At 40.6% G+C, this 7,438-nt stretch overlaps 1 pseudogene across 1 annotated transcript; it reads left to right on the forward strand.

Moving 5' to 3' along the window:
- Window positions 1-5,010: 5,010 nt before the first annotated feature.
- Window positions 5,011-5,925, forward strand: LOC306661455 (growth arrest-specific protein 7-like; annotated as a pseudogene). Its single transcript has one exon. The product of its transcript is annotated as a growth arrest-specific protein 7-like (transcript).
- Window positions 5,926-7,438: the final 1,513 nt, after the last annotated feature.

Genomic DNA, 7,438 nt, shown 5'->3' on the forward strand with positions numbered 1-7,438 from the left:
AATCAATGGCCTCTGGAGATCCTTGACATTCCATTCTTCCAGGGGCAGTCTCTAACTTGCAGAGACAGATGACCTAATGGCTTCATTTCCTCGATTTGACCCGATCCCCTATTTCTACACTAACTACCTATTCCCAATTCTGGCTTCATTCCCCCCGTTAGCTTTAGGAACCCATAACTGCTTGTTAAGAAAATGAAAAGGGGCGTCGGTCATTCTGGCTGCTTCGAAGCTGAATGGGGGCAGCGAGGGGCAAGCAGTTTGGAGTTCCTTCTTTTTAAAAAATCGGGTCAATCGAGGGGTCCCAGGAAGAAGCCTGGTTGGAGAAGAGCAGGTTGTAAAGTCGTCTGGGGGTGGCTGCTTCTATGATAGAAGAACAAAAAGACATGAGTACTGAAATGAGATTAGCACAAAGTAAATGTTGCAGCATCTGAAATATGCCACTGAGTATCATGAAAATGACAGAAGTTAATCTCTCACCAGGAGGTGGAAGAACTGAGAAATTGTTCCCATAACTAGGCCTAGCAAAGGCTGGAGAGAACAAGGCCTTTATTTGGGGACTTTAACATTGCCATAGATGTCCCCAAAAAATATAGTTAAGCTACTTAATGTCATCTGATTTTGTAAAATATCCCTTTATTGGTATAACCTGTGTTTAGTAGAGATCTCTATACTTCTGTTACTTAGAAATAGATAATCATACTGGCAAACATAGATTAAGTCTACCTGTGTAGCTTAGGAAGGTCTGCAGGCCTTAAACTGACTAAAACTTCTGACTCTGGCAGTTTCTCTGATAGTTATCAGGCTACATCTAAAGTTACATTTAACTATTATTTCCTTTAAATGCCCAAGAATGGCTATACTTTGGTTTTAACTGTTTTGCTGGGTGTCTAAGATCAAGCTGGTCAAATTGACCTGGTTCCTGTCTTGTTAAAGAGTCAGCTGAGTCCCACAGGGGTCACTCGTACAGAACTTAAGAGCGGCTCCTTAGCTCCACCAGTGACTTTGGTTAGGCAGGGTCTCTTGATGGGGTGACTTCCTTTAGAAACATCAAGGGATGTTTCCCCTTTTCCATGACCCTCCTCTGCAGCAGATGCACTGGATGATTTTTCATCCTCTAGTCAACAATCTCCTTGATCAGGAGGTTGTGTGACCCAGAGTTGCAACGCTCCTTAGAGAAGTTCTCTTATTCCCTGGGTTCAGGCTAATGTTGAGGGCAAGACCCAAATATGGACTTTTCTTGACCTCTGTATTTAACTCCAATTTCTAAGTTTGATCTTAATTATCCAGCAAGCCAGTCTCACCAGTCATAAATTAAGAGTAATGGGCTTTAACTTTAATGTCCATAACTTTACAGTTATTTACCCTTTTATCTAACTGGAGTCTGCATTAGTACTGGAAGTTACCACTATCTATTCTATAGGTGATGGCTTATTATCACAAGTTACCTAGGTTGTATATTCTTGAAGCAGCTACTTCTGCAAAACATTAACAGGTAACAGTTTTACAAAATGAAATTAGCAAGAGTAAAAATATATTCAGCTTGTATAATAGCTATCTTGAATTTTGATTGAGAACTATATTCTATCCCCTATTTGAGATCACAGTACTTTTACAACAAGAACCAATCTTTTGACTATAACTTTAAATAAGCTGAAGTCTGGCTTATTTTGGAGTCACTCTAACATGCAGTAAGGTGGGAGGCAGAGCCTTATCTCAGGTAAGGCAGGGCTCTTTACAGATCTTAAGTGTTCTAATTCTGATGTTGATCTTTGCTTCTTCCTTAAATATCATTAAGTAGTTTACATATACTGTTTCCTGAGTCTATATAAACTTTATAATTAACACAATTTAACATAGTATCTAAAACATGAATCAAAGAAAGGCTGAAAGAACTTTTGTTATTTCCACAATCCGAGAGTGCTGGGACTCGAACCCAGGCCTCCCGCTTGAGAGTCAGGAACTCTACGTACGAGATGAGCTAAATGGCCTGCACTGAGAGAGCTTTTAACTTTCCTTTTGTGATTAAATGGCAAAATGTTTCATGTTTCTTTCATGTTTCACAATATTAACCTTTAAACAATCAGACTCTAATGTTTAGAAATACATTTACATTTGAAATTCTTTATCCCAGTGTAAAAAGTAACAAATTTTACACATACCCTATTGATAGCAGGTCCTAAAATAGAACATTAAATGATAGAAATAAATCCCCAATAAAATTTACTCTTTATAAGATTAAGATTACCATTACAGACAAGTTTAATCTGGAGGATAGCAGAGCTTAATAAATTAGTTGCTTTAAAAACTTGTGGTCCTGAAAAATATGAACACATTTAATATACAACTAGTGACCATTTCACAAATACCTTGACACTTTTATCTTACCAAATTGAGTTTTTAAAGAGACAATGTATACTCTGTAACAAAGTACAATACTCTATAATAGTTGTTTAATCATTATTGTATACACCCCAATTTTTAAGACTAATTGTTCTAAGAATAAAACTTAATAGACACAAAGTTAAGAGTAAATTAGTGTTTCAAATCCTTGTCATTTTACCATGTCATTCTACCATATAGATTAACTTTGGTTTATATCAGAACGTTAGTATTTCACCTTAGGAAAAACCTTCAATAGTTTTAGCTGTCTCACATACATATAACCAACTTAGTTACACACAAACTTGTTGAAACTTGCCTTTACTTACACAGACTTCTTAGCACTTACTTAGACCCTCATGTATTTCATCACACAAGCACTTTCTTACCCAGAAACATTTCCTTTTTCCTTTTACTAAATATATTTCCATACCCAGAACCTTTTATTTTCTCTTTCCTACTCGTTGACCCCTTTTTGTTCACATTCTGAAACAACTCTTATGAAATTCTGAATTTAGATAAATTACTCTATTTTAATAAGATTAAATATTCTGTTGTTTATAGTACTCTAATTGAAACACAGTTGAAACTTTTGGGACCCTTTGTATATAGAATTGCACTTGTTAGGACATACTCTTAGTAACCTTGTTTTTAGTTTAGTGATGACACAAAGCAAGTTTAAACCCTTTATTTACCAACCTATGAAAACACCAATAATGTTTAAGTATGATACCCCATGGAATTCAAGGAGTTAAAAGTACTCGATGTTATTTAACAATTAGCATTTTAACTTTGTAAATAATCAGATGTCTCTACAAACACATTAGAGTAATCCCATACATGTTAACTCTAATTCACTTATTCTGTAAAAACCAAGATATCAGACAAGTGTCCTGAACAGTATTTGCTGTCTCTTCCCTGTTGAAGAAAAGTCCTAGAAACAATTGATATAGACATTTTATTAACATCAATATTTTATTAGCTTGACCACCTAGAGACTTGCAAGTTATTTTCAAAGACATTTTACTCTATTAGTTTACCCAATTTGAACCTTTTTAAATCACGTGAATTAAAAGTATCTGGATCCATTTTTAAATCTTAATTTAGGAGCGCTCAGTTTTGATACAGACAAAACATGACATCAGACAGCACAACATACAAATAACACAAAATCAAGCCCTTGTAACTTCATAGGTGAATCTCCATTGCAGTGTAACAGATGTTCAAAACTCTAGTTGAATAAAAAATAGAACTGGTCAAAAAATCATGAGCTCAAAAAAACATATAATTAAAAAAAACCAAGAGTCCTGGAAAAAAATCATACGGCCGTTAATTACTTTAGTAAAGTACCATAAAATTTACTTTGCTGGAGTTTTAAAGACTCTTTTTACCTTTTCTTTCCCTGGGTTTGAGACCCGTTTCCTACTGAGCCTTTAGGCTTCTTTTATTTATATTTCAATGTAAGCCTTGACTGAGATCTGGAAGGATCTAACAGGTTTTAACAGAAACTCTGTGTCTAAGGCATTTTAGCCATCTCATCAGGACAGGTTGGATGTTAAAATTATGAGACCTTATTTTTCATTACTTTTGAGACTGAAGCTACTTTGCTAAGTTACCCTTCAGGGCTGTCGGGAGGGGGAGTCCAGAGAAGGAACCTTTGGGGTCCACTCGATAGTAGCCCGGGCTGAGAACCCCCCAGTTGTTCCAACCCTTCCTCCACCTCCGCCACAAACACACAACAGAACCAGATACAGACGGGCGCCAATCTCTGATCCACCAATTGAACCCCATCAGCGCCCTTACCGACGGAGACTACCAGGCGTCCCTGGCTCTCCTTCCACCCTTAGGGCGTCCCCCAGGGCTGCAACCTGTGGCCCCCCAGGCACGTCTACCGGCCACTGTCCGGCCACTCTCACGAGTCACCGAACGGCTGCCACCGAAACCGAAAGCGCGCTCACAGAACCAGACCAACTAACAAAACACAAGACAAAGACAGACAACTTCGGGGTACCCCTTCTTACCTCCAAGGTCGACTCCGCGGATGAGGGGGGGCCGTCTTATCCCGGACGAGCCCCAAATGTAAGGCCCCCCCAAAAAAGGGCCCCCAACTCTGTCCCATGGATGGACGGCAACCCCAATCAACCGCAGGAGGCGTCACTTGATGCAAACCGCAAGAGGTGTTTATTCCAGCGCGCTGGGACCCAACTCCAGGAGTCGAGTCCCTAGCAGAAAATCTTGTAGGTTTATAAAGGCAGAAACCACACATCGGGAGGGGTCGCACATGAAAGGGAAAAGGGGGACAAAGCTGCGGGAAATTTCAAAGGGGGTCTGGGTTTGCTGATAACATACAACATGTTTCACAATGTTTTACAACAGGGCGTAGATTCTGGTCAAAAGTTTCTGGTAATCATTCTGTTTGATCACTATCTGGCTATCTGGCTCAATTTACCCTTTTATTCTCTGTTTGGGGCTGTTTCTTGGAACAGCTTTAAGGGCTTTGTTCCCATTCCTGGGAGGGTGACCTTAGGGAGTTGAGATGACTGGGAGGGTGACCTTAGGGAGTTAAGATAACTGGGAGGGTGACCTCAGACAGCTTAAAAAAAATGTCCATTCTTTCAGCGACCACACAGAGAAGATGATAAATTGCGTGACGTTCCCTCACCCAGACACAATGCCTGAACAGCAGCTGCTGAAGCCAATGGAGCGGAGCTACTGTGACTACTTCTGGGCTGATAAGAAAGACCCCCAAGGCAATGGCACCGGGGCCGGGTTTGAACTGCTGCTCCAAAAGCAACTGAAGGGCAAACAAATGCAGAAAGAAATGTCTGAATTTGTCCGAGAGAGGATAAAGATTGAAGAAGAATATGCAAAGATCTTGGCTAAGCTCTCTCAGCACTCGTTGGCTGCACAGGAGGAAGGCTCCCTGGGAGAAGCACGGGCTCAGGTGAAGAAGAGCCTGGCAGATGAAGCAGAAGTTCATCTCAAGTTCTCCACCAAGCTTCACAGTGAGGTGGAGGAGCCCCTAATGAAGGTGGAGAAGGCCCGGGAAGCCCTCCCAGAGCGGCAGAGAGACCTGGAGATGAAGACCCAGCAGCTGGAGATCAAGCTGAGCAACAAGACGGAGGAGGACGTCAAGAAGGCACGGAGGAAGTCCACACAGGCTGGGGATGACCTCATGCGCTGTGTGGACCTCTACAACCAGGCCCAGTCCACGTGGTTTGAAGAGACGGTGACCACCACTTTGTAGCTGGAGCAGCTGGAAGTGGAGAGGGTGGAGATGACCCGGAAACACTTGTGCCAGTACACACAGCTGCAGCACGAGACAGACATGTTCAGTTGAGCCTGCGGACCAACTGCTTCGAAAAGTGGACCTGGCCAAAGACAGAGAGCTGTGGGTCAGAGAGCACAAAACGGGCAACATTCGCCCTGTGGACATGGAGACCTAGACACGCCTGTGTGGCCCCGGGGTCCTGCCCAGGAGAGGGGCTGGGTGTCCCACGGAGAGGAGATGGTGTCTCCTGCTGGGTGAAGCTGCCCTCCCACCCACTCTCCCCCACCCACTCTCCTGTCCACTGAGGAGAGAAGAGAGAGCTGGTGATTCCAGAAGGGTGATCTGGATGACCCAGCTGGGGGACCCCAAATATTCCCAGGCCAAGAAGACAGACCTGCAACCCTGCCCTTGTCTCCAAGACTAAAGCCCCCAAATCCCATGCCATGCTTGTTGCTCTGAGAACAAACTGAGACTGGAAAAAAAGAAAGAAAGAAACTGACAAACTGGCTGGGTGTAGTGGCACATGCCTGTAATCCCAGAGGCTTGGGTGGCTAAGGCAGGAGGATTGCAAGTTCAAAGCCAGCCTCAACTTGGTGAAGCCATAAGCAACTTAGTGATGACCTGTCTGAAAATAAAATAATAAAAAGAAAGGGCTGAGGATGTGGCTCAGTGGTTAAGTACCCCTGGGTCCAATCCCTGGCACAAAAACAAACAAAACCAAAAAGAAAACAAAAAGCCAAACTGTCTTCTAGAGTATCTATGTTGTTTTATAGTCCCATTCCCAAGGTGATCTACAAGTGGTCCAATTTCTGGGCATCTGTGCTAGCACATGGTAATGTAACTATTTTTCATTTTAGTTATTCTGATATCTCGTTGTGGTTTTATTTTCCATTTCCCTGATGGCTAATGACATTGAACATCTTTCCGTGTACTTACTTGCCATATATATATTTCTATATATCTGCATTTATATCTATATCCTCTTCAGTGAAATGTCTTTTTGTGTCTTTGACCCATTTTCTTTGGATTTTTCATTTGTTCTCTTACTCTTGTATTTGAGAGTTCTTTATATCTTGTAGATGAGCTCTTTGTCACAAATATGGCTTGCGAACCTTTTCCCAGTCTATAGCTTGTCTTTTCATCCTCTTAATAGAGTATGTTGTAGTGCAAATGTTTTTAGTTTTGACGAAATCTAATTTACAATTTTTTCTTTCATGGATTGTAATTTTGAGGCCAAGTCTAACAGCTCATTGCCTAGAAGATGAAGAGTTTTCTCCTATTTTTTTCCTAAAAGTTTTATATTTTTATGTCTTACATTTAAGTTTGTGGTCCATTTTGAATAGAGTCTGTATAAGGTGTGAGCCTTAGGTCAAGGTTCATTTTTTTAATGGAGGGAAAAATCATCATTTATTGAAAATGATATCCATCCTATGTTGGATTTATTTTACATTTTTGCCAAAAATCAGTTGGGCATATTTGTGTGGATCTATTTCTGTGTTCTTCGTTCTGTTTCATTCATTTGTGAATGAGTCTACTCTTTCACCAATACTACACAATCTTGATTATTGTAGCTATGCAACACAATGGACTGATTCTGTCCATTTTATTCTTATTTTCCAAATTTTATTAGCTATAATTTCCTTTGTTTTTCCATATAAATTTTTAAATACTATTGATATTTACAAAACATCTTGCCAGAATTTTTATAGGAGTTACATTAAAACTGTATATCAACTTGAGAAGAATTGATAGTCTCGCTGTTGAGTTTTTCAATCCATAAACATGGTA

This window comes from Sciurus vulgaris (assembly GCF_902686455.1).
Source record: "Sciurus vulgaris genome assembly, chromosome: 5".
In the NCBI taxonomy this organism is placed as follows: Eukaryota; Metazoa; Chordata; class Mammalia; order Rodentia; family Sciuridae; genus Sciurus; species Sciurus vulgaris.